Source organism: Tursiops truncatus, chromosome 16 (assembly GCF_011762595.2).
Source record: "Tursiops truncatus isolate mTurTru1 chromosome 16, mTurTru1.mat.Y, whole genome shotgun sequence".
Lineage (NCBI taxonomy): Eukaryota > Metazoa > Chordata > Mammalia > Artiodactyla > Delphinidae > Tursiops > Tursiops truncatus.
The window spans coordinates 16467935-16495642 of NC_047049.1; the positions used below are offsets into that span (position 1 = coordinate 16467935).

At 43.2% G+C, this 27708-nt stretch overlaps 1 long non-coding RNA gene across 5 annotated transcripts; it reads right to left on the minus strand.

Moving 5' to 3' along the window:
• Positions 1–1074: 1074 nt before the first annotated feature.
• LOC141276788 (uncharacterized) lies at positions 1075–22717 on the minus strand. Of its 5 annotated transcripts, none has more exons than XR_012326895.1 (4): positions 21673–22717; positions 19369–19603; positions 9479–9551; positions 1075–9044 (listed from the first exon to the last, which is right to left on the minus strand). It is a non-coding gene; the product is annotated as an uncharacterized lncRNA (long non-coding RNA). The 5 variants fall into 5 exon arrangements; XR_012326894.1 differs by having other exon boundaries at positions 19359–19603; XR_012326893.1 differs by having other exon boundaries at positions 1075–6825; positions 7000–9653; positions 19359–19603; positions 21673–22703.
• Between the last annotated feature and the right edge of the window lie 4991 nt (positions 22718–27708).

Genomic DNA, 27708 nt, shown 5'->3' on the forward strand with positions numbered 1-27708 from the left:
ATTGAAGCTTAACAATCAACATAGAGACATTATTGGTTTTAATCCACCAATGTCAAGTCAAAAGCTACAGCAGAATCACCAACAGGTTAAGGTTGGCATTTCTGGGAACCAGAACAGGAACACATAGGAGAGAACTGGTCATGACCTAATCAGTCATACTTGTAGCTCTTGTCCTGCTATAAGTGTGTGTTTGTGGCTGTGACTGCTGCTAATAGCAAGTCATTCTTGCAAATAAAATAAATATTATTGTTTATGTACATGTATACTTTATATATATATGTATCTTGTTAATTATGTTCTCAGAAATAACAAGTTTGGGGAGCAAAATAAGCCCTTAAGTGGGCAATTTTGCCTGTGATTCTATATAGTGCTTTACCTGCTTGAGATTTGAATGTTAAATTATTTAAATGTTACCCAATAATGTTCACTGGTATTTTCCAATGTTTGATTATTTACTACAGGCTCTAGTTGTTTGTAAATTCACTAAACTTAATATTTCTTATTTATTAAGCTATCATTGTTAGTTATCCATAGTAATGAGTAAAGACTGTGAGGAATACTGGAAGTCCTTTAAGAATAACACGATTTCAGGAATGTCTAAGAATTCCCAGGAATTCCAACTTCTCATTTGTAAACCCTGAAGATTCATATCCACTGGGTATTTGGAAACACTGATTCTACATATAATTGTTCAACTAGAGACTACCATTTGCAGCCTCCCTTGCAGCTAGTTATAGTTATGTTCTAAGTTTTGGCCAATGAGATGTAAGCCCAAGTGAAGGGTACACCTACTGAATCATGTTTTATGAAGAAGCTGCTTGCCCTCCATGCTCTCTTTCCCTCTTCCCCTGACCTGCAAATGATGAAAACTGGAGGAGCCGCCTGGGACCAAGATATGGAGACCACGTGTTAAAGAAGAAAGAGCTGCTCGTCCAGTTTGTTCCCTGGATGACCTTGTGGAACAGAACTGTCTACCTGCCCTAGCCTATCTTTAGACTATAAAATAAGAGATGAATAAATCTTGTGATTTATGAATCCTATGAATAAATAAATCCGAAGATAACCCTCTGCATCTTCGAGTCTCTTTATTATAGCAGTTTAGCTTGTACAAACACATCCAGGAACATGCTTATACTATAATGCTACTTGACAAAGCATCACACATAATTGCGTATCACATTATGTTTCACTATTCTGTGTATTATATTACACACAATTGTGTATACAGTTCCAGGATGCCCCATGGATACAAAAATCTGCAGATACTCAAGTTCCTTGTATAAAATGGCCCAGTATTTGTATATAACCTACCCACAACGTCCTGTCTACTTTAAATCATCTCTAGATTACTTATAACATCTAATACAATGTAAATACCATGTAAATACTTGTAAACAACAATGGAAATGCTATGTAAATTGTTGCCAGCATGCAGCAAATTCAAGCTTTTGCTTTTTGGAAATTTCTGGATTTTTAAAAAAATATTTCGACCTGCACATGGTTGAATCCACAGATGCAGAACCTCCAGATACAGAGGGCTGACTGTATATGCAATATAACCTCAATGACTAAAAAAATGCACAAAGAAAATGCCCAGAAGAAAATATGTCAAAAGCCTGACAAAAAAAAAAAAAAAAAAAAAGGAGATGAAAGAAGCCAAATCAGACATTGTTCCAGAAAGAATTAGGTAGCGTTATCTCTACGGTCTTTAAACTAATACTTATTGAGCATTACTTATACTCTGAGCAGGGAGCTAGAACAGAGAACAAGAAAGACATATTCTCTGTTTGTATAAAGTTTACAGTGAAACTAGAAAGAAGATGTTTGTACATAATTACCGGCATGAACGATATGAAGAATTTAGTCTCTCCTTTCTATGAGTCTTTCTCCATGGCAATGGGAATATCGGTGAGATGCGGGGTTTTGGATAATCTCAGCCTCCTTCAAGGACTGGTCATTTCCTAATGCCTTAGTAGAAGCTGAGGTTTCACCAGGAGGTGGTCCGCCCCTTCAGCAGTCCTTGGAGGCTAACGACGAGGGGCAGGAGAACTCCAAGGATTTCCATTCACATTCCTGCCGCTCCTCTTGAGCAATCTCCATCCAGTTTCCCCAGCCCTGGGCTAAAGAAAACTGGAAAGTATCCCAGCCTCATTATGCTCTCTGTGTCAAGGGACCCCTCCTTATCTAAGAACACAGGGCTGGCTGTTGGGTTGCCATCTAGGGAAAACCAAGAACGTCTCTTTGGTTTGCGTTTGGGGGAAAAGCTGAACAAACATATGAGTGGAAATTTGGCACTTGTCTTACACAGTAGCTCTAATTTTTGTAGCCTTAAAAAAAGTGAGAAAGTCTAGTATTCTGTTCAGCAGAAGTCGGCAAATATGCTGTAAGAGGCTGTTTGAGCCACTGAGAGGAGATCAGTTTGCTGTTGGGTAAAACTCGGTGCTTACTGAAGATTATCTGTCCATCTATCTGCCCGGTGAACACGTCCAGCTCTGCCAGCCACTGCAGGGCATTTCTGTCCACATACCTGTCAGATTCCATTTTTCACCAGAAGCTTCATTAGGAAATAGAGGCTGAGCATTCTTAGAGGCAGTTTCAACAGCTGCAAATAATGAAGGCGAAGTCAAAGCAATTAGCCAAGCCCTTGGCAGTAGGATTTAAATAGCTAAGGAACTAATTATGTGTCCCAGGCACCCATGCATTGTGCTTGCCACATCATCAGGCCACAGTAAAGACTGTCTCACAGCTGTGTGTCTCACAGGACAGGAGTGAGACAGGAGTTACCTTGGTGAATTCCTTTCCTTCTCCTTCTCGGTAAAGAAGGCTGAATCTTGCGAGACAGAGTCTGCTCTTGTGTACCCACTATCCGTTCTTCCCTTCTTCCTTACTATCAGAAACAAGACTTTACCCAGATTGACAATGTGCCCGGATTTAAAAAAAAAAAATTTCCTAGTCTCCTTGGCAATTACAAATGGCCAATAAAATATTAGTGGAAGTCAACTGAGTCTTCTGGGAAAGCTGTCCTTCTCTCCTTTCTCCTTCTACCTGGAACATGGATGTGATAAATGGAGTTCCAGCAGCCATCTTGTTACCACGAGGCAATCTTGGGAGTGGAATTCATGAGCTTAAGATGGAAGAGCAGAAAGATTGAAGGAGGCTGGCTCCCTGATGATCATGAAGCTGCCATGCTGCCATGGGATTCTCAGCCTCTAGACTTCATGTTACATGACAGAAAAAGAAATTTTTATTTATTACAACTATTAATTCAGTTATCTGTTTCTAGCAGCAAGTCTAATTTCAACACATACATTCAATTTCTACCTCTCCCCCAAGTTTTTCTAAGAGCCCCTAGAAAAATTCAATCATTGACTGAGGCAGTCATTCATCAACAGACGTTTACTTAATGCCCATGAAGGCCCAACCCTGTGGTCCACATGGGGCAATGGAAAGGCGAGTATGCATGGTCCCTGACCCTGCGAGCACAGTTCCCCACTTTACCATTAGAATGATCTGTTTTCGCCCACTGAACTTTGCCTCTCTGTTAGAATTGCCTTGCAACAGAGGAATTGTGTAGGCTGCTGAAAGGCAGAGAACCTGCCTTGTTCATTTTGGTATCTCCCTCCCACAGTCCCTGGCCCTCCTTACATGCTCAATGTCCATGGCAGGGGTATATAAAAGTCGAGCCTTCAGTCTTTCCCAGCTTGCTTCAGCCACTGCCCACATTTGACAGTCACCATATAAAGAGTTGCCCTGTTCTGACTCAGGGTTCATTGATGATGCTCGTCTCTCTCCAGCCGTGCGCCTTGGGGTTCAGACCCCCATTTCATCCTCACCATTCTCCTCAGATATGACGCAGTAGAAGATGGGGCTTCCTCTCAATTCTGCCTCTGCCTCTCAATCCTGGCCTTGCTGCCGGTATGGCCTTGTCACCTCAGCCAGGTAATGAGAACGCTTTGCGTCCCCCGCCCAGCCACATATATTCAGGGTGAAGAAACCATCAAAGGCAGTGCCTTATTCTATCAATTGGTCTAGAGTGGGATAATCTCTGAAGATCAAGGGTTTCATAGAAGGGGAGCCAGTGGGCTTCCCATGGTACATCCCTGGGGGTCATTTTTAGCAATGGGATTGTGGGTCAAATACACCATTTGTTTCCCTCTAGCCTTCTCAGACTCTCCAGTGTGCCAGTTCCCAGGCCCGTCATGACCAAGGCAGGCTGTCTGCTAGATCCTTACTCTGGCCAGCTGGTGAGGGGGGTGGCATCAGCCTTGGGGTCCAGGCCCAGATTCTGCTGCAGGGTGGTGTGGTCTGCATACCAGCTCCATCCTTTTCCACCTCTGGGACAGTGGACATATTACTTAACAATGCTGTCAGTTTCCTCGCCTGTCCAATGGGGACAACACATCGACCTTAAAGAGTTGTTCTAAAGATTAAAGGAGTCAAAGTGCGATAGCCCTTAGCCCTGTGCCTAGGACACAGTGAGCTTTCAGTCAACGGTAACTGTCATCATCTGTCATCATCAGTATTAGTAAAACCTGGCATCACCTGTTGTTAGAACTGTCTCATAACTTGGTGAATATTAAACATATTTAAGGTTCCGATATTGGTAAAGAATCCTAATTCGATTGTTTTTTAGCAGGGGGAGGGGTAATTTTTAAAAGTGACCTTTTCACTTATTTTTCTCTACTCTCTACTTTATTTCCCATTCTTCACTCTAGTGATATCATTTGTCCTTTAGGTCATAAGGAAACAACCAAATTGCAGTCTAAGTTCTCATTCTAACATCCTTGCTCTGAAGCATCTTTCTTACTCACTATCCGTTGGGTCAACTTGCCGGGTTTTTTTCTTTTATGAAGTTTACAGTAAAGGGTCAAATTACCTGCTCGTTTTCTTCCCAGGATGCTCCCATCCATGGATGTGTCTGAGGTGTGGTGAGACAGGCAGAAACATAAAGATGCATGTGGGAATAAATGTGTAAATGTATTTAGACTTTATTTGGGGAACCTGGGCTTTCGCTGTCATCCAAGTTCAACAGAGATGGCTGTGCAGACCAAACAGTGGTTAGTCGTTGACACCAAAAACCATTTGCAGCCCAAATTAGACACAACAAATCTGGGAAGGAATTTTTAAAAATCCAAACCTTGCAACCCTCCCCTCACCCCAGACTACTTTAGGCAACAGAAGTGAAGGGAAATACGCATGCCAAGAGGAGGCGGGAGTGCAGAGCGGATTCCTCAGGCTGCAGCAGGTGAAAAACACATTTGCTGAAGCAGAGCACATTTGGGGGATTGGGACAGAAAAGCTGGGGGTGCTTGTGAGACTAGGCCCTCGGTCCTGCCTCCCCTCGATTCCCGCCGTGAAAAGCTGTCCAAGCTGAGGGCGGGGTCATCCCTATGTCAATGTCATTGGTAACAAAGTAGAAAAACTCAGGGATTCTGGCTGAGGCTGAGCGTACAAAAGCCTGCAAATCCAGACAGGAACATAGGTGAGTGGAGTGGGTGGCTGGAGGGCCTGTGGTGGACCAGAGACAGCAGACCCTGCAGGAGAAGAGAGCCTCCCCCAGGAGGCGCTGTCTGTGCAACCCTGCCTGGCCGTTCCTAGGAAGAAATGTAGGCGGAGAGCGACCAGATCTTCAGATGTTTTAAGAGATGCTATAAAAGCTCCTGATTTTCAAATGCTGGCAACTGATTCAACACATTTGACAACACTGTGTACAGACTGGAGAAAACAAATCTGTCGGCTGGATCTGGCTTGCAGGGGAGCCCGCTTCGGCATTCTGGATGGGGGCTGACTTTTATCTTACCTCTGAAGCTTGGGGTTTCAGGAGCTGGGTTGAGAGCCCTCATGTATCTGCGTTCACTCTGCTGCCCGGATCATCCTACCGCTAAATTAATCTAGCCTAAAACTCCTTTGCAGCACTGAGAAAAGCAAAGCTCCAAAATCAAAGTACAAACCCAGACAAAAACCTTCCGGGTAGAAGCCTCACAGATTGAGCTTTACTTTTCTTTTTTATGTATTTTATCATGTCCCGGAATGCTTGGCCATTTTAAAATCACAAGTGGAATAAAAGTCACGGTCCTCTAGCTCCTGGGACAGTCTGGGGAAGGAAGGGAGAAATGGAGGGTGCGAAGTGACACGCCCAAGACCACCCAGGAGGCTGGGGGCAGGGGCTAGTTAGGGGCCAAATTTATTTCCTCGGGCTTCCCTGGTGGCGCAGTGGTTGAGAGTCCGCCTGCCGATGCAGGGGACACGGGTTCGTGCCCCGGTCCGGGAAGATCCCACATGCCGCAAAGCGGCTGGGCCCGTGAGCCATGGCCGCTGAGCCTGCGCGTCCGGAGCCTGTGCTCTGCAACTGGAGAGGCCACAGCAGTGAGAGGTCTGCATACCGCAAAAAAAAAAAAAAAAAATTTCCTCCTTCTCCAGCTCTTAGTTTGAGGCCTGTATTCCCAAGCCACCCCTGGAATTTGGAATATCCAGATAATGGCTCTGGTAGATGGCTTGCGGAGCAGGGTTTGGAGGGAAAAGCATCATGTCTGGGTGGGAAGGGTGAGGTCAGAGGGAGCCCTGTTAGCAGGGCCGAGGGGAAACCCCGACCCCAGTGGGTCATGGTGGCACCACTGTCTTTTGCATCAACCAGGCAAGGACTATCCACAGGAGCCCAAATGCCAAAAACGCCAGTGCATCCTGGGGCGAGGATTCGAGTCAGAAAACACATTGCACAAAAATCTCCAATTCCAGGCGAGTGCTGTAGCAAGCCAGCCAGCCAGGACTTCCAAAGTCTGACGTCCTCCTCTTCCTGCACAGCGTGACTTCACCACCGCAGCGTGTCTGGGGAAAGGGAAGAAGAAGAAGGCAAAAAGCAAAAAACAAAAAACCAACACAAAAGGCAAGGTACGGCTCCCCAGCCTGTGATTAAGCCCCAAAGGGCTGGCTGCTAATCACCACAGCCCCGCACCCGCCTTGCGTTTCCCCCGCAGATACCAAAGTACCTCCCTCACGTACCAGCACATGCGAAACTTTCACTTCGTTCCCTAGAGCTCAGACACTGGGCCTGCTCAGAAGGATCTGGGAGCTTGCAGAGCATTGTGGGTACTGACATGCAAATGAGGAGCACAACCAAGCGTGTCCCACATTGCTTCAGAGGACCTGAATTTTTTATGGCTTGCATGTGCTTTTTGATGTTTTCATTGTCTCCCAGCATAACTGATACGCATTCCGATTCTGACAACTAGAAGTCGTCTTTTTTTGTTGTTGTTTTCTTCTCCTGCAGCTGGTCTTCTCTACCTTAAAACAAAACAAACAAAACAAACAAAACCAAAACCAAAACAAGGGGTGGGGGACACAAAAAACAAATCCACCATGGTAACAATCGGAGGTTACTTTAAGAAGTGAAATATTTTAAGCAACTGAACCACAGATGCAACCAGGAAAGGAAACATGTTGATTCTCTTAAATTCCTTGGAGGAAAACAACCCCAGCTTGTCTACCTCATTTAAAGGGACAACTTCCAAAAGGAGTAGATGTCCAAAAGGAATAAAGCAGGGAGAGAGCGATTTTTTTTTTTTAATTTGCTGGTGGTCAGTCATGAAAAGCCTGTTTCTATTATGACATACACCCTCCCCATCTGTTCGCACTTGCTCTTAATCAGGGGGAAGTTCATTTGGAAAAAGTGAGACCCCCTTCCCTACACACACACACACACACACACACACACACACACACACACACACACTCACACACACTCACACACACTCCAAGGACTAAGTGAACTTTTAAGGGAACCATTTTCATTTTATAGTTATTTGCCCTTAAAGGATCCAGAACCCCGTAACCCATGCCAGATACCTCAGGCTCAGCGGTTTTTCTGGTTTGGCTGAGGAAAGGAATTGCTGAACAAATCAAGGTCACTTCTGAGAGAATCCTGTCAGTGCCCACTCCCACTTCCCAGCTCTGGAGACTAAGATCGTGGGGTGATGGGCAGGATGGCAGAAGGCCTGTCTGAAGCTGGACGTGGGACCTTCGAAGCACTCCAGTTTCCTTCCAACCTTAACCGCACGAAGAGGAAACAGGGCAAATCTTGTGAATGTGAGTGCAATGGTGATGTCTACAGACATCCTAACACACCTTGTGTTTGGCTCCCCATTCTCCTCATCCGAGGTCTTGAAACTCATCCTTCCAGCCTCCATATACCTCCTTTATCCAAACTCAGCATCATTCTTTCCCTTCGGCGCCATTCCTGTGCATCCACTGGCCTTGGACAACCAGTCAACCAGTAAAGGTCAACCTCCCCATGCACTCGTGCGCCCATGCCCCACCCTCCATAGCTCAGACAATTTAGACCCAGTTATTCTTTCCCATCCTTCCTTGGCACTTCCTCCCATAGCCATGAAATCCCCCCACAGCCTTGGCAGGGGGCCTCTAGGTTCCGAGGCCAGGGCTGCTGAGGTCAAAGGTCAGCAGCTCTGACCTTTAACCTCAAGGTCAAAACTGCCCCTCAGACAACTTCTGTCTCCACCCTCAGCTCCCAGCAGCCCATCTTAGGAACAGTCAGTGTTGAGAAGTATTTATGAATGAAAGAATGCAGCACTTCATTGTTTACTCAACAGCTTCACACCCTTTGTGTCTAATTTCCACTGTGTCTAAACAGACACACATTGTGTCTCATTTCCACTAAAGGCCTAAGAGGCAGGTATTAGCATCTCCATTTCACAGGTGATAAAATCGAGGCTCTGAGAGGGCATGTGACTTCCCCAACTGTTAGATATCCAAAGTCCAGTGATCTCCCAGCTACGTTCTGCTTCTCCACAAGAGATACCACTCAGCCCTTCACCATCTTCAAATCACTTCCACAAACAATATTTCTGGGACTTCCACGATGACTGTCAGATGCGTATGAATAATAACCCTGTTTTACAGATGCAGGATCGAGTAGCATAAACCCCTGCATTCCCATTGCAGTTCTGTTCTCTTCTTCCAGAACCTTCTTTGGAAGACCACGACAACCGCAGTGATTAAAAAGGTGTCTGATGCTCCCACTGCATAAGCTCCTGGGAGTGGGAGGGGGTCAGTTAGGAATTTGAAGGCGCCATGTTAACCTTTTCAATTACAAAAGACTTTAGGGACTTAATTAGCCAAACCACCCTCAAGACCACAAGAATTTATGATCCTTCTAAAGTACCCAAATGAGTCTCGGGAAGTATCTTAGGTAGCCAGAATCCAGCTCCATAAAGCATATAAATACATTTAAAACAGCAGTAAATGTTTCCACCCTTCTATTTTTTTTATGACTGCATGTACCCCAAATAGAAATGTTGGCAGTCACCCCTTTAATAACGCTATTTATATTTAACTTATCAGGGTAGAAATAGAAGCACAGTAGGCATACATACCAGACTTTGGTTTATGTGCTATCAACTTCAGAGCCAGACAGTCCTGATTTTGTACTGACAATAAAAATAAAGAGAGTCACAAGTGTTCTCACCCCATCCTCGGCTTCCAGCTCTGGTTGCCCTTCAGCATATCCAGTTTTCTCTGGAGCATCTCAGAGGTCACCCCTGGGGGAAGGAGAGAGTCTTCAAATGGACTCAGCTTTTCAAATAATGAACAGGAGGAGGATTTCTTGAGAAAGGTTTTGTACTGGTGGCTATAGTAGTGCTCTAGAAAAAAAAATCAACTGGCACAAATTAGGGTGGACACAAAAAGAAACAATATCCCTAACTGCACATAAAAGCTGTCCAAACATCCCCAGCCCAGCCCCCCTCCCCCAGCACCCTCACATTGTTTAGATTTCAGGCTCTTGAAGAAAATGTATTTCTTTTGACATTTAATAATGTCTGTTGACATGCAACATCCCTGCTAGGGCTTTTCATTTTTTTATTAAATGATGTAAGTTCTGTAACTGATATCAGTTGTCATCAAACATCATAAAGCCAATCCTGCCTCAAGTCATCAATATTTATTGTCCCTGGTGAGGGAGAGGCTGTTTTCAGTTTGGGGCAGATGGGTTTAATTTTTAAGTAGAATAGTTAAGGCAGACGCACCTAGTATAAAATATCAGACCGGCAAGGATCTGCCGACATCGTGCAATTGAGATGTTCATGCAGTTGAAAGGAAGAGGATGGGGGGAGAGAAGGATAGAGAGGGAGGAGAGAGAAGGAGAGGGGGGAGGTAGACGCAGACAAGAGGGGGGAAAAGAGCGAAAATGGGGAAAGGGAAAAAGAAAGGAAAGAGGAAAAGAAAAAAGGGAGTGTGGATGCTCACCAGACATACGGCATGTACGTGAACAAAACCCTCTTTTCTAGTGAAGGCTATCAAAACAGATTTACGGCATAGGAAGGACACACCATGCTCTCGAAGGGCAGGCTGAGTACTGCAGCGAAAAGGGAGTTAGAGAAAGTGAAAGTGAAATAGAAGAGGATGAAAGTAAAAGAGAGAATGTGAAAGACAAGTCAAAAGGGAAATGAATAAGATAAAATGTGAAAGTGAAAGACAAATGTGAAAGAGAAAGAAAAATGAGAGAGTGAAAAAAATGGAAAGAGAAAATGAAAAAAGGGATGGAGAGATCTGTAGGGAGAGAAGGTGAAAGAGGAGTGAGTGGAGAGGTAGGGTCAGGAGATGCTAGTGGGTCTGACAGCTGGTACCAGCCTGGGAAGAGAGGGAACCAGGACTAGCATCCTGGGGGCAGGGTGGGAGGGAGTTGGGTAGCCTTTGGGCAAGCCAGTCCCAACCAGAGCCAGCAGGAGTGCATCAGTTTTTCTGTGGCACCCTCACCTGTCCTACCTGTGCCCTCTTCCCCCTTAAAAGTCTCCATCTTATGTGGCAGGCTTCTGGAATCTTCTCACACTCTACCTCAGGCTCTGAGCATCTCATTTACACTGAGGCATAAATGACTGATAAAGCTTAATGGGATACTCCTGGCTGGGTTCAAGTTTTCCTTATTTGATTTTAGTGCTAATGGCAAATTCTTAGACCACAGTCAGCCAGGTAGGGAAAATTTTAGGGGATGTGAAGCTAGTGGCTAGAGTCTCATCCCATAGACAAGTCTATCCTGCCTCCTAAATGTTCTGTTGGGGACACACTTTGCAGACCCAAAGTTCTTTTTTTTTTGGAGCGATGGATTGGGGAAGTATGATAAGTCTTGGGCTTAGATGGCCTTGGACAAACCTCGGGTCCTGAGGCTTCTGCTTGGGACCCCAGTCCTGGGCTGCTGAATAGAGAGACCAGAAAGTGGGACCTCCAGAGGATGAAGAACCTTGTCCTTCATTTTGGGACTTCAGAGGGACTCTTGCAGAGAGACCAGGGCCTGGGAGGGAGGAGGGGTCGGGAATGGACTCCTTGCTCTGCAGTGTCCTTAAACGCCCAAATTCTGCCCACGCTGGCTTTTGTCCTGATGTCAAAATCAGAGGGAAGAAAGGAAGAAGGAAGGAAAAGCCTTAACAAAGACAGTTTCCAAAAAAGCTTCTGGTAAAAAAGAAATAGGTCAAACCTCAAAGCAGCCCAGCAAACTCTTCCTAGTGGTTCAGCCCACCACTTGCATTTTGAAATTGCAGGTCTTCGTATTTATGTAACCTGGCCTGTGAGGTAGGCAGGGGCAGGGAGCCCTCCCACAGTGTGGACGAGGATTCTAAGGCAGGGAGAGTCCCCCACACAGGGTCCCAGAGAATGTTCAAAGCACCAGAGGAGCCAGACCCACGGACCTCACTCATATCTGCTATCTTCCTTTCCTCCTTGGAAGAATGAGAGGCAGGGGGCAGGTATTAATGTTCCAACACCCCATAACTGGCTTCTATTTCTCCCACACTCCCTTGTACATTTCCGAGTAGAAAGATACTGTATTCTTTAACCCTCTCCTGAATTTTCCCATCCGATCTGGACAAGTGCCAGGACCTGGATGCCACCCTGGTCTCTCCTGTTGGCGTGCATCCAGGCCACCCTTGGCGGTTACCTGGTAGCTCATTGACAGCTCACGTTGCGTCACTTGAAGTGGCTCCACGCCATTCCTGCCCAAGCACCCAGCTAGCAACCCAGAGCTCACTGGGGACATTGGGGGCCTTGTATTTCTGGAGAATTGAGTGATTGGAAATTTCCTGTTTCCCCATATCCTCACTAACATTTTGTCTTTTCTTCTGACTTTTCTAATTGTTGCCAATCGGCATCTCATTGCTATTTTAATTTGCATCTTTCTAATTACTGATGAGGTTGAACAGTTCTCCATTAACTTATTGGCCATTTAGCTTCCCCTTCTAGGAGCTGCTCACATCTCCCCATTAGATTTTCTGTCTTTCTCTTCTTAGTTTGCAGTATCTTATATTCTAGAGTCTACTTCTTTGTTAGTTTTAGACAGTGTTTATTATCTCCTCCCAATATGCCACCCATCAGTTAATTAGGGCTTTAGTGGCCATGTTTGAGCAGATATTTTAAATTTTGATGTAGTCATGTTCACCAATTTTTGCCATGTGGTTTATGCTTTGGGTGTCTTATTGAAGAAAGCTTTACCACCCTAAGGTCAAAAAGATATTCTTTTACATATTCTTCTATTGAATACACAGCATTTTTCTTTCACATTTAGGCCTTTTTTGAGTTTATTTTTCAATGTGGCTTGAATTAGAGTCAAACTTTATTTATGTTCATCCACTGAGCCAGTTACCCTAACAGAATCTATTAAATCATTCACTTTCTTTTCTCCACTGAATCCTTGTGCCTCTTTATCATACATTATTGGTCTCTTTCTGAGGTTCCTTCTTTATTCCATTTGTCAATTTGTCTGTTCTTTTGCACTAATGCCCCATTATCTATATTACCATGTCTTTGTAGAATATCTTGATATTTAAAAGGGCAAAGTTTTCTTTCTTTGCTCCTTTTTATTTTTCAAAATTATCTTCGCCATTTATGCAGCTTTATTCTTCTTAATTTCAGAAGATTTATAAAGGTCCAAAAAAGATAAAATTTTATTGGAATTGAATAAAATTTTAAGAACTGATGTGGGGAGAATTGACATTTAAGTTGCTCTATTTATAAGTATGTTCTATGTCTCTATTTATTTAGGTTTATTTTACTTAAATTGTTTTCTCTGTAAAGATCTTGTGTACTTTTAGGTTGATCTCTAGATACTCCTGGTAATGGAGGGTGATGGTAGACTATTATGAATAGTGACATGATCTCTATTATATTTTTCTAGTAGGTTATCACTGGTGTAGTGGAACCACAATATTTTTTTTTAACTTTTTAAAACTTCAACGTTATCAACACAAAAATTTATAGACAGTAAGATGCACCAATTTTGATTATAGGATTTAATGAGTTTTAACAAGTGTGTACACCTATGTAATCACCACCACAATCAAAATATAGAACATGTACATCACCTGCAAATGTCCCTTCTTGCCGCTTTGTAATCAATCCTTACAACTTCTGTTCACCCAAGGCAACAACTGATTCGCTTTCCATCACAATAAATTCGAATTGCCTTTTTAAGAATTTTATTTTCTAATTTTTGTTTGATAGTGTCTGGAAATAAATTGATTTTTGTATATTGACCTCGTATCATAAAATACTGTGAAATTAGTATATTAGTTCCAGTTTCATGTTTATAGACTCTTGGTAATTTCTACATAGACAATCAAATAAATTCTCCAAATAAAGAGAATTTCACTTCTTTTCCAATCTGTATGCCTTCAATTTAAAAAATTTCTTTCCTATATTATTGCACTGTCTAGGACCTCTAGTACAATACTGAACAGGCATGGTGAGAGCAGACAGCTTTGCTTATTTCCAACCTTAAGGAAGAAATTTTCATTTTTCACTCTAAAGTATGATATTAGCTGTAGGTATTTCTTATAGATAACCTGTATCTGTCTGAGGAAGTTCTTTCTTATTCCTAATTTACTGAGTGTTATTATCATGAATAGGTATTGAATTTTATCAAATGTCTTTTCTACGTCTACTGAGATGATCATGTAAGATTTCTATTCTATTAATAAGGTGAATTGTGTTTATTGATCTTTTTTATTGTTTTTGCATCCCTGGGATAAACACCACTTGGACACAATGTATTATCCATTGTATACATTATTGGCTTAGATTTACTAAATCCTGTTAATGTTTTTTGCAGATATTTTATGGAAAGTATTGGTCTATAATTTTCTTTTCTTAGAATTTCTGGGGTTCTTTTGCCTTGTTTTCATATTCAGGTAATACCAGCTTCATAACATGAGTTAGGAGGTGTTCCCTCTTACTCTATTTTCTGTAAAAACTTAAGATTGATATTGCTTCTTCCTTAACTGTTTGATAGACTTTACCAGTAAAGATATCAGGGGCAGGATTTTTCTTGTGGGAAAGCTTTTAATTACTAATTTATTTTTTAAACTGATTTAAGATACTTGAGGGATTTTTTTCTTGAGTTATTTTTTGTTGTTGTTGTTGAAAATTTAGGTCTTTTAGGTGACTTTTCCATTTCAGATAGGTTGTTAAATTTACTTGATAACATTGCTCAAACTATTCCCTTATTATTCCATTATTATTTTAATGTCTGTAGGATTCATAATGATGTCTCCTCATTTATAGTTGATATTAGTAATTTCTGTCTTCTCTTTTTTCTTTTGACGACTCTAACTAGAAATTTATCAGTTTTATTGACATTTTTAAGAAACCAGCTTTCTGTTTCATTGATTCTTCCCCCCCTTTTTTTGTCTGTTTTCTGTTTCTTGGATTTCTATTCTTATATTTATTATATTCTTCCTTCTACTAACTTTAAGTTTATATTGTTCTTATTTTTCTAACGTCATGTAGCAAAAGGTAAGATTACTATAGTGGAGGGTAAGATTACTGATTTTTAACCTTTATTCTTTCCTAATATGGTTATTTAAGGCTATAAATATCTCTCTAAATCCTGCATTAGCTGCATCTCACATTTTTTTGTCTTCATTTTCATGAAGTTAAAATATTTTCTCATTTTCCTTGAAATAGCATATAATTGGGTCCAGTCTGACAAATTTGTCTTTTAGTTGGAGTGTTTAGGTCATTTACATTTAATGTAACTAACAATATGGTTGGATTTAAATATACTGTTTTGTTATTTCCTTTTTTTTCCCTCCCATCTATTATTTATTTTTCTCTCATATCCCATGTTGTTGTGGATCAATTGGGTATTATTTCACATTAAATTAATTCTCCATTAATAGCTCATTAACTATCCTTCTTTGATTCTTTTTTGGTTGCTCTAGAGTTTACCATATATACATGTAACTTCCTACAGTTTGTCTTTTTAGCAATAATATACTATTTCACATATAAGAACATTGTTTGCAAATTCCATCATCTGTCATTTTCATGTTTGTTTCTTTTGACTATTTTTTTTCTTGGCTCTGGGTCATATTTTCCTATTTCTTGCCATTTTGAGTAATATCTTTTGGGTGCTAGACATTGTGAATTTTATGTTGTGTAGTGCTAGATTTTCTTGTTTTTTTTCTGGAGTGTTGGGTTTGTGTGGCAGGCAGTTTAGTAATGTGCAGATCAACTTGTCCTTTTGAGGCTTGTTTTAACCATTTTTAAGGGTAGATTTAAAGTGACCTTTACTCTGGGCTATTTTAACCTATTACTAAGGTATGACTTTTCTAGTGACTTTACTGAAAATTTCAGATGTTCAAGAAGAACTCTCTCCTTCAGTTGGTCAGAACTCAAGTGTCTCCTTGCCCTGTGTAAACACTTGAAATTATTTACTTTACAGTTCCCCAACCTTCTTTTCCTGGTTACATAGAGTTTCATTCTACATGGGCACATTTTAGTAGTCAGCAGAAACTCATGGAGTTCTTTTTTTATTATTATTAATTTTTATTAGAGTATAGTTGCTTTACAATGTTGTGTTAGTTTCTGCTGTACAGCAAAGTGAATCAGTTATACATATACATATATCCACTGTTTTTTAGATTTCCTTCCCATTTAGGTCACCGCAGAGCATTGAGTAGAGTTCCCTGTGCTATACAGTAGGTTCTCATTAGCTATCTATTTTATATATAGTAGGGTATACATGTCAATCCTAATCTCCCAATTCATCCCACCTCTCCCTTTCCCTCCTTGGTGACCATAAGTTTGTTTTCTACATCTGTGACTCTATTTCTGCTTTGCAAATAAGATCATCTGTACCATTTTTCTAGATTCCACATATAAGGGATATTATATGATATTTGTCTTTCTCTTTCTGACTTACCGCACTCTGTATGACAGTCTCTAGGTCCATCCATGTCACTGCAAATGGCATTATTTTGTTCCTTTATATGGCATGGAGTTCTTCCTCTATCTAACCTCCTTCCTCTCTGGTTCTCTACCCACAAGTTCCAGTCTCCTCAGCCTCATCAAACTCTGATATCTTTCTTCCCAGCTCAGTGGGGCAGCCATGAACTGCTTGAGAAGCCCCCTCTTCCTACTGTATTCCAGAATATTCTTCCAGGCAGGTCAGGGATTGTAGGGTTTGCCTCATTTTTTGCCTTTTTTGAAAGATCGTAGTCCTGTGCTACCTGCTGTTCAATACCTGAAAACAGCTGTTTCATATATTTTATCCTGTTTTCTAGTTGTTTATGGTAGGATGGTAAGTCCTGTCCCAGGACTTCAACATAACCATAAGTAGAAGTCAGAGACAACTTTTTTTCATTGAGGTATATAAATTACTCTTGCATCTAGCAATCTTGCCAGACACTTAGGAGTCTTAAGAGTTTTTTCTATTGATTCTGTTGGATTCACTGTGGGAATGATCATTATCATCTACAAATAAGTACAATTTAAAAAAATTCTTTCAATTTTCCATATTTTGTCTCATTTTCTTATTGTAGTATTGGACAGAATATCCTATACTATGTTGTTTAAAAGGATAAAGTATATATTTGTCTCATTAACAATCTTAATGAAATATATCTGAATTTTTTTCATTAAGTTTAGCTTTTGCTCATGTATATGTATTGGGCACTTAACAATTTAAGGAAAGCTTTTTCAAAGTACCTTTTCTCTGAGTTAAAAAATCATAATTAGATGTTGAACTTTATGAAAATCATATTCTGGATATATTGAGATAACCATGTAATTTTTCTTCTTAAGTACATAATATAGTGAATTTCATTCGATTTTCTGAGGTTGAGCTATACTTTGACATTATTTAGTTTAGCTATATTATTGAATTTGGTTAGCTAATATCTTTCTAGCATATTCCTCTCATAAAATATGTTAGGTAGCTTTCCCTCCTTCTGATTTCTGAAACAACTTGTGTAAGGTAAGGATTACCATTAATTTGACAATTTAATAGAACTCACTTCTAAAATTGATACTGGAGTTTAGAGTGGAAACCTATTTGATCACCATATCTACAGCTGATATTTGAGCAACATGAGGGTTAGGGGTGCCGACCCTCCGTGGAGTCAAAAATCTACAAATAACTTTACAGTTGGCCCTCCATATTCGTGGTTCCATCCATGCATATAACTGCGGACTGATTGTGCAGTACTGTAGTACACATTTAGTGAAAAAATCCACCAGTTAGGGGACTCATGCGGTTCGAACCCATGTTGTTCAAGAATCAACTGTATTACTCTATTAGCTATTTCTATTCAATATTTCTATTTGTCTTATCCCAGTTTGGACTTTTTATTTTTTTCTGACAATTTATCCATTTTGCCTAAGTTTTCCAATCTTTTGCTATACAGCTGTTCATAATATTCTATTATTATTCTCTAAATTTTTACTGCAGCTATAGGTATTTATCTGCTTTAATGATGTATCTATTTATTTGTATCTTCTCTCCCTTCTTTCCAAAATCAATTTTTCACAAGCAATCCTTTTGATAAAGGAACTATTCAGTATCTTGGCTGGGGTGGCAGGTACACATATCTAAATGTGACAAAATTGCATAGAACTATACACGTATGTATAACTGAATCACTTTGCTGTATACCTGAAACATTGTAAATCAACTGTACATCAATAAAATAACCGAATAAATTGGGTGCAATAAGTTGAAAAAATTTCATAGAACTAAGTGCACACACATGCACACACACAAATATGTACAAGTAAAACTGGAAAATTCTAAATAAAATCAGTGTATTGTAATATTGTCAATATCCTGGTTGTGCTTTGTACTATGGTTTTGCAAAATGTTACCTTTGGGGAAAAGAGTACATAAAATCTCTATATACTATTTATTATGATTGCATGTAAATCTACAATTCTCTCAACCAAAATTTCAGTTAAAAAATAAACTTAACCAGCCATCTGTCTCTTTTTATTAATCTTTTCAGAATGCTAGCCTTTGATCTTGTGAGTCTTGTTAATTTTTTTCTTTTCTCAGTTCCATTATTTCTTACTATTTATCCTATTTTTATTATTTCTTTCCATCACGCCTTTTTGAGATTTCTTTTTGCTGCTGAAAAAATGTGAAAGTTTAGATCTCAAAGCCTAGATGATTTGTTTCGGTTTTTTTTTTTTTTTTTTCCTGGACAAATGTATTTAAAGCCATATGTTCCTTCTTTCATGTGGTGCACAAATCATGGTATACAGTGTTTTCATTTGCATTTAGCTTTAAGTATTTTAGAACTCCCCTTACGATTTTCTCTTCAACCCAAGAGTAATTAAATAGCACAATTTTTAGTTAGCTAATGGATGTAATTTTTTAAGCTAATATCAGTTGCTTCTTTTCCCAACGTGATCTGAAAACATTGTCTGATATTAACTCTTTAGAATTTATTGAGGTTTCTTTTATGCCTAAGTTTATGGGTAAGTTTTTGTGTATGTTCTATGTGCACTCAAAAAATGATGTATATTCTGTGTTCGATACGTTGTTCTATAAACACCTATTAATGTGAGTTTACTAATTGTGTGTATTTCTGGACTTTGGTTCTTATTCATTTTTTTCGTTTTTACTTTTGATCCAGTCAGGAATCTCTATTTTTTTTAAATCAGTGACTTTAACCTATTTACAATTACTATTATGCTAGGACTAATTTCTGCCACTTTAGCCATTTCCATTTACTCTACTGTCTTAAGTCAAGTTCCTAGAAGCAGACCCTGAAGCAGGGATTTTTGTTCAAGCGATGTCTTAGTGGAGAGCTCTCAGGAGGAGAATGAGGGACACAGAACAGGGCAGAGGGAATGTAGAGTAAGATTGCATTTTCAGCTGGAGCTGAGCTTCCCCTGGGGAGGGTGGCTCACCACCCTGGCTAGGCTGAAGCTCAACTTGCTGCTGACCTCCATCCTCCAAGGGATGCCGGATGGGCACTGCTGTGCCTTGCAGGGGAGATAAAGATCAGTGGTCTGCCCGGACAATGTGAGAAAGTGAAAAGAGCAAACCTTCAAAACTCTCCCACACCCTTGGAACTGACCCTCTCTTACTCTGGGGGTTCCCACTCTTCAACCTGGAGACCCATCATCTTCTTTCTTCTTAAGGGTTGGTTCCACACATCCTCACTCTCCTTTGGTAGTTCCATCCACCTTCCTCTGGCCTCCATGGCATCTGCAGGGCTGGGGAGCGAGCAGCAGCCTCTGTCAGTTTACCCACTTGTCCTGCCCTTTCATCTTCCGTTCACTTCCTTCTGTCACAGGCCCCTTCTGAGAACTCGAGGTCCAGCTTAGATGGGTGAAATGGAGATTAACACAAGTGACAGCCTGCACTTGGAGTACCAACCCCCATCTTCTCCAACACTGTCCATTCTCCCTTCCTCAAGGATGAGTCCTTTCTCAAGAGGCTCCCCCATCTCTCAGGTAGGTAGAGTCCTGCTAGAGGGACTCCACATCCCTGGGGCTGGTCCACACGTGCCTGCATCCTTGGGGGAAAGCAGTTCAGACTCCAGCTAAGACTCCCCACCCATTGTATTATACATAACTTAAATTGTACCAAACTCTGTGACGTGGCTGATAATAAAAGAAGAACATATAAAGTTAGAAGCAAAACACTTACAAATAAAGTTAACAAGATTATGAGTCATATTGCATGGAGAGGTAAAAGAATTCTTTCAGGAAAGATATTTGGATTTGAGCCCTAACTTTACGTGGCAGCTAGGGTAAACCAGACAGGCACTGGGCCACATTCAACTGGGGATTAACCCTGAATGGTTCATTTAGAAAATCAACAACAAACATTTCTAATTTATAAATTCCTCTTTTTCAAAAGCTTACATATCTTTAAACAAGTCGGTCAAATTCCTCCTTGCTTCTTTTATCCGGCCAACTTTTTCTTCAAACTCACTTGACAAGTGAAAGAATAATCATGTTCCAGACCAAGTCCACAGTTTTTTTTGTTTTGCCTTTCTGCTTCCATTTTATTATTGGGTTTAGAAAACAATTTTAAAGGCGTGTTCTGAGAGGGAGGTGCAGTATTGCGCTCAAATGGAGTGTGTGTGTGTGTGTGTGTGTGTGTGTGTGTGTGTGTGTGTGTGTCTCCTGGCCCCTCCCCGAACAATTCATTTCATACCTTGAAGCCTTGTGCTGGGGTTTTTGTTATAAGCTATCCCCTTTTCACAAGTAGCCTCAAGCAACAATTAGTCCTGCAAGTAATTTCTGAGTCAAACGGTGGGTTTGGGTGAGAACCTGAGCAAGCAGTTTGCAAGCAGATGTAGCCCGAGGTGAAGTCACTCTGTGTTTAATGGGAGGCAGGAAAGGGGTGGAGGGAAAAGGGGGGAAGCACAGGCTGGTGTGTCTGGCCCAGAGCTCTGAATGAGGAGCCAGTGAGTGGAGACCACCATCGATGGACAGAATAATGACTCCTAAAGATGTCCACGCCCTAATCCCCTAGAACCTGTGAATATGCCACCTGACCTGGCAAAAGGAACTTTGGGATTAAGGTTGAGGACCTTGAGGTGGGGAGGTTAGCCTGGATTATCCGGGTGGGTGCAACTCGTCTTTAAAAGTGAAGAATGTTTCCTGGCAGTGGGCAGAGGTGTGCCCGACGGAAGTGTCAGCGAGATGCAATGCTGCTGGCTTTGAAGGGGGAGGGGGACTCCATGAGCCAAGGCAGGCAGTGGCCTCCAGAAGCCGGAAGAGGCAAAGAAACGGATTCTTTCCTAGAGCTTCCAGAAGGAACGCGGTCCTGCCGACACCTTTATTTTAGCCCAGTGAGACCCTTGTCCAACTCTCGTAAAATACTACATTTGCGTTGTTTCAAGCCACTAAGTTAGTGGTACTTAGTTACAGCAGCACAGAAGATGAATATAGGCTGCCTCTAATGTTGCCTCTTACTGGCCCTAACATTTGGCCACGCCACTGGACACTCCATAAGCCTTGGTGCTTTCATCAGTAAAATGGGGACAGATTCACTTTTTATAACCCCAAACGGTCCAGGCCTGGCCAGCCCATGGTTAAAGATGAAGTCAGCTAAACAATAACACACATATGTGTGTCTCTGCCCCATCCCCGCAGAGTCAGCAGGCACCCAGCAAGCCTCGTCCCTGCCCACCTTCCCACGGGACAAAGGCTATTCTCCTTGAACTCAGGAAGTAGCCGGTAGCTTTTTTGCCAGGCCCTACGTGACAGCTTCAACTTAACCCAGTGGACAGGACTGCTGTCAGTCAATTTCACAGCCCCTTACTGCTCTTTGATTCTAACCGCTCAACTCAGCACTGAGCACCCTCCTTTACCATCCCCCCCTTTTGGGAAGCAGCCTAGACCTCGTACCCAGATCCCTTTCCCGGCAAAACTTACCTGTCCTGTGTTCCACCCGCTTCCCTCAGGGGCTTGCCCTGTACGGATCTGATAAATTCCAGGAGAGCTGGGATGTGCCAAAGATCATTATTTTCCCCTTGACAGTTTTGCCCAAGGCTGGCCCTGAAGCAGAAAATCCACCCAGAACAGGTTGGGGGCACAAGCTGCCCATGCTTTTTGTGATGCAAACATGCACAGTCTGTGAGACCCTCATGGGGAGCAACATCTTCTAGGAATCAGCCTGAAAGCACCCAGTCGAGGATTTGCTTCTTCCTTTCAGGATGCCAGAGGATTGTAGGAAGGATAATCTGCTGTCTCAACGGCATCCCCTTGAGGCCAGTTTTCTACCTGGGGTCCTCAGGGGTTTGCTGGGGTCGCTGATGAACACGACCTTCCAGACTCAGGCTGCATCTTTCGATGGGAATGCTATCCAGCTTTCAGAAGCTGAGCGTAAGTACCCACGTCCACCACGGGGTTCCCGGACAGAGCAGCTCTGGTGGACCAAGATGTTGCAGACACGGCCGTCCTCCATGGCCTGTGCTCTGAGCTGGGCCCAGGGGGACACTGGACACACTGGGGAGTCTCCTGACCAACTCTCAGTGAAGTGTTCTCTTTTGAGAAAGAATTTGAAAAAAACTCCTAAGAATTCTAGAGTGCATTCTGATTGAGCTCTTTTCAGAAAGAAAAATTCCAAATCCCCAAATGATAGGCAAGCATGGATTGGTCATCACCCTGGAGCAGGAGGACGGAGGTCGAGATGGGACAAAATGAGAACAAAGGAAAACTCAGAGGAGCCTTCCAGGAGCTGCTTGTTGAAGTTGGCCCGAGAGTATCTTGCTCCGGCCTGAAGGCCACAAGATGGCAGCATTTCTGAATGTTCCAGATCCACCCAGGGGCCGCCTCTCAGGGTGCTGGGGTGCCTTGGCGCCCGGTCAGGAGCACATCCTCCCTCGTGTTCAGGAAGATGAAGAGTCCCAACTTGGGATGCTCTGTCCTCAGCCAGAGATGGGAGAGAAGAGAGCCGGTGCAGAAGGGCTGGAGCTCCACGGTGAGCATTCAGCTCTTTCAACAAAATCAGCATCGAACCCAAGTGCCTGTTGGCCAGTGGCCACTTTGGGTGTTGGCTGGATGGTCGTTTGTCTGAAGAACAGCATGTTTATTTGGTCAGAGGTAGTGTGGAGGTCAAGGAGCTTGGCGGCACTTAAGGAAGTACATCCCCCCCAGACGTCAGTTCGTGTGCTCTGGGGGATTTTATTCTGCACGGCCTGGCATTCAGGTCCCCACTCCAGCCCCACCAGCCTGGATGCCTGCACCAATCATTTGGGGTGAAAGACTGGACAGGTTTTGCTATTAAAATCCTTCCTGGTATCTGTCTTACATCCTCCATTCATTCACTCGTTCAGTAATTCACTTTTCAATAGGTGCCTCCTACGAGCCAAGCGTTCTGTTGTGTCCTGGCGATACGAGAATGGCCGTTCTGCCATCAAAGAACCTGCATCTAGTTGCGGGGGTGGGAGGCTGGGGGGAGTTAATTAATCACAATGATAAAAACTGCTTTGCAGGCAAAGTGCAAAGTGTTCTGGGGGGGACTCTGGAAGGCTTTGCTCTTTATTAGCAGTCGACCTTGGACAAGTTAGCGGGGGCCTCTGTGTGGTCCCTGAGATTTTGCATAAGACGGTGGTGAGGGTTAAAGAATTAGCACATGTGGCTACGTGTGGCATATTGTAAATGCCACATGAGAGCTGCCTGCTCTGTTTCTGTTTCTGTTGTGCAGTCCTCACCTGCAGGGGGAGCTATTCACATGTGCTCTTCACACACGCGGCTGACGGTGGCAGCTTTGACAGCCCCTCAGAGTTCCAATTTCCTCATCTGTAAAAAGAAGTAATAATGCTGACATCATCATGTGACTGTTGTGAGGATTAAATGAGGTGTGGAAAGAGAGTAAGTAGTTAGCTTGGTACCTGAGGTCTGTTATTATTAGACCTAGAAGCCATGATATCAAAGCCTTAAATCTGCATTTTGGAGTCATATGTAAAGCCCCAGGTGCCTGTTGAGGTGTGTGTTTGGCTAATTAATGGCCCATTTTCATCCAGTAACCTCTTAGTACCACCTGAAGGGGTTGTGGAGAAAGCTGATACCGATGGCCAGGCAGCGTGCCCATGCCCAGCTTTCAAGATATGGTTCGTGCCCATCTCTATGCAGCGGAGAAAGATCTGTCCAACCTTCCGCCAGTCAGGTTGACAAAGCTGGCCGAGGTGGGGAGGAGGGAAGGCCACTCCTTTTGCGGGGTGACCCACAGTGGCAGCTCTGGCCCTGACATATGTCACCTCATGTCATCCTCATGGCAGCCCCAGGACATAGGCGCCTGTTACAGCATCCCTGTTTTACAGATTAGGAAATGGAGGCCAAAGTCATGCGCAAGTATGTGCCGGAGCTGGGCTTACACCCAGATCCTGAAGGCTGACTGAGAGGTTTGATGGAATTACTAGAATGTTCCTGCTTAGCCTGTCCCCACTCTGACAAAAGGCACTTAAGTGCTTGTTGAATTGGACCAAGGGGCAGATTCAGTCCAAATGGGCCATCCATTGGCTCCGCATGTGGACAAATATGGGCTGCTAGAAAATGATTATATGGCCACTCCACCAACTCGCGTGATGCTCCTAGCTTCCTTCAAGTCCACCCTCAGCTGCCCCTGGGTGAACTGCCTGGGGTGGGTGGATTGCTATCTGTGGACGGGGTGTCCCTGAGAGCACAGACCATTCTGGCAGTGTGGCCTCCTCATCTGACCTTCAGAAAGAAGATCTCATTGTCCCAAGACAACCAGGGGTGAAGTCAACCCTGTTCAGAACCCCCCGAGCGAGAGGCTATTTTTAGGTTCCCAACGGAGAAAGGAAACAGCAGTGTCTCCAAAGATCGCCCTCCACCTCACTGGGACAACGGTGACGTCGAGTGACCCACAGGGCTAGGGACGGTGAACGCAGGCCAGAGGGCAGATGGCAGCTCAGCCCACACACAGGTGCTCCTGCTGGCTCTTCTCGCCCCCTTGGTTTTCAGGACATCCTGGCAGAGCGTGATGAAAGCCTTTCTCAGATAAAGGAAATTTCAAGCCTTGTTCCCAGATTGTTTGAGGATCGAGGGTTCGGGTCCACTGAGGTGTCAGGTGTGACACAACAGCTTTTTCTTTTTTTCTCAACACTCATTTGTCAAGGTGTAGTGAACAGCGGATGCTTCTGCCAGCCCAGCCTCCATTCCCCTTCTCATAATAGCATCCTGGATTTCCCGTGGGGGCCACCCCTTTTATCACATCCATACCCAGGCTTCTGGTTTGAATGGCGCTGACTCCATTCATGGGCTCTGGGGATGTGCATGTGACCAAAGCTGACCAATCCCTGGGCTTTATGCCCTGGAGGAGTGAGTGCTTCGGAGGTGGGCGTGTATCCTCAGCCAGACCAAAAGAGAGTCAATGCTGAGGTTCTGCTGGAATTTGGGGAGAGCACACTCTCTTTCTCAGGAGTTTGTTGAGCTGGTAGCCCATCAGCCTGGTACTGTTGGTGGCTACGTCACTGCTACCTGGGGAGAGCTACCCGAGAAGAAGCCCGACTGCAGGAAAGCGGAGAGAAGAGATGGCGAGACAGAGATTCCTGGTGACATCTGAGTGGCTGGATTCAACCGTGGTCTTTTCCAGTTATGTAAGTTAATATATTTCTTTTGGTGCTTTTGCAAGTTTGAGTTGAGTTCTTGTCTCTTAGACCTGAAAGCATCCTGTCTGATGTAGAAACATTCCCAAAATATGCCAGCGAAGTTGGGTACTGAGAACACAAGGGAAATTTCATTTGAAATGTTTTTGATACTTAATATCAATCATGATTGTTTTGTGTTGTAGATATTAAAGATGTAAAAGATGTTGTGCTATGCCTACATTATATCAAGGAGAAAACAAACAAAACTAAACAAATACACAGTACAGCATTATCTAATAAATCCCCGAGACCTGCTTCTTTGGAGTCAGAAAGACCTGAGTTTAAATTCTAGCTCTGCCAGTTACCTTGGGGGACCGTCATAACTGTCTTGGGCCTCACTTCCCTCACCTGCAATATGGTGATAATAAGAGTAGCTACACCATTGGGTCATTATGGAGGAGTATCTGAAATAATATCTGGCCTCATAACAGTCCTATGAGATAGGAACTCAGGGGCAGAACTTGTTCGAGAACAATAACTTGTTCAAGATCAGTGAACTAGTAAGTGGCAGACCTGGGATTTGAACATGGGCAGCGTGACTCAGAGCTTCCACTCCTGCCCACCATGTTTATTATCTTTTGAGCAAAGAGTGGTTGAGTCACTTGCCCAAGGTCACACATCAAAATATTGTACACAAAGTGCTTGTCAAGTGAGCTGATGCATAGTAAATCTCAACAAATGTTAAGGAGAACAGAGAGGAGAGTGTTAACCAGAGGGTTACATTTCAGGGCAGGGCCATGTCTGCAGTAATGGGGGGATGCAGAGTGGGATTTAGGAGACTGGTTTTAGACTCTACCCTGTTGCAAGCCTGACATGTGACCTTAGCAAATCACTTGCTTCTCTGGTCTTTGGTTTCTCAGATGTAGATCGAGAGGATCGGTATTATTGTTCTCCAAAGGCCCATCCACTGGAACCATCTATTGGTCCAGGGTTTGGAGCCATTTCTCACAACCAAGGTGACTGAGGCTATAAGAACTGGACATGGAGAGGTAGCTGAATTAGAAGGTCCCATCTCCCTGCCTGTCAGTCTGAAGGTTGGGGTCCAGGGCTTCACCCTCCATGCTCTATACTGCTTCCACCTTGGGTCTTTTCTCCCAAGTTTTCCATCTTTCTCTAATCTAGTGTATTTCCAAGATCAAGGAAGAAAAATGTGACCAACATTGTCCATCTCTGAACCAGAGCAAAGAAAGCCCGTACTAAGCCCTCAGCCTCCACACATGTCAGATTCATGACCAACTCGCAGCCTTTTCACTGGGATCATTTTAATGGCTTTTATCACATCTGAAAATGCTTCCCAAATGGCAACAAACTCTCCCAGGGGGAAAAAAAACTGTTCTGATGAGTTAAGTGTAAATGAATGAAAACCACATGGATTAAATTTCCCCTGAAATACACTCAGGATTGACCATTAAGGACAAATGCTTTGGGACCATACCGGCTTTGGGTGGGAGGGGTGGAGAGCCTCGGGTCCAGCTTGGAGCTTCCACTCTGCTCCTAGCAACACGCCTCCAAAGTCCCAGACTCCCTAATTCATGCTCAGCGTTTAACAAATGAACAGATCATCTTAGGCTGGGACTTAATGAGACCTTGGTTACCGGAGTAACCAACGGCATCTCGTTTTGGCTGCTCTCGCTGTGAGTCTCTCTTTGAAAAGTGGTAAACTTGTTCAAGGTGGTAAACAGCCTTGAACAAACAAGTCAGCTTGTTCACTCACTCAAAGAACATTTCTTGAGTCCCCAATTCGAAACTGCGAAGTAATGAGAGGCAAAGAGGAATGAAACTGTCCCGGCTGCCCTGTCCCCTCTACCTGTGTCATGACGCCATTTAGACCGGTCTGGGAGTATTTTCTCAAGGTTTTGGTTGAGGCTGGGAATGCACCGGATGGCAGTTGACCTACCCTGACCCCCCGCCCCCCATTAATGCACGGTTTGTTCATCAGATGCCATCTTCTCCTACGGGAACACCAAGGCAGACCCCTAATGGTCATCCTGTTTGTCACCTTCCAACCCAACCACCAGAACGATCTGCCTAGACCTCAAATCTGACCACATCATCCTACCATTCAGAGAGTCAGAGCTCCCGTGTGTGTCCACTCAGTTAAATACAAGCTCCCCAGCCTGGCAGACAAGGCCCTCTACGGGACTGGGCCCTTATTTGCTCTCATGCCTCTTTGGTCTACTCTCTCCACTTTGTACTTTATACTCTGACAACACCAAAGTGCCTGTAGCTCCCACTACCGTGCCTCCCGTGATTTCCTGTCTCTGTTCCTTTGTTCATCCAGAATCCTCTCCCTTTT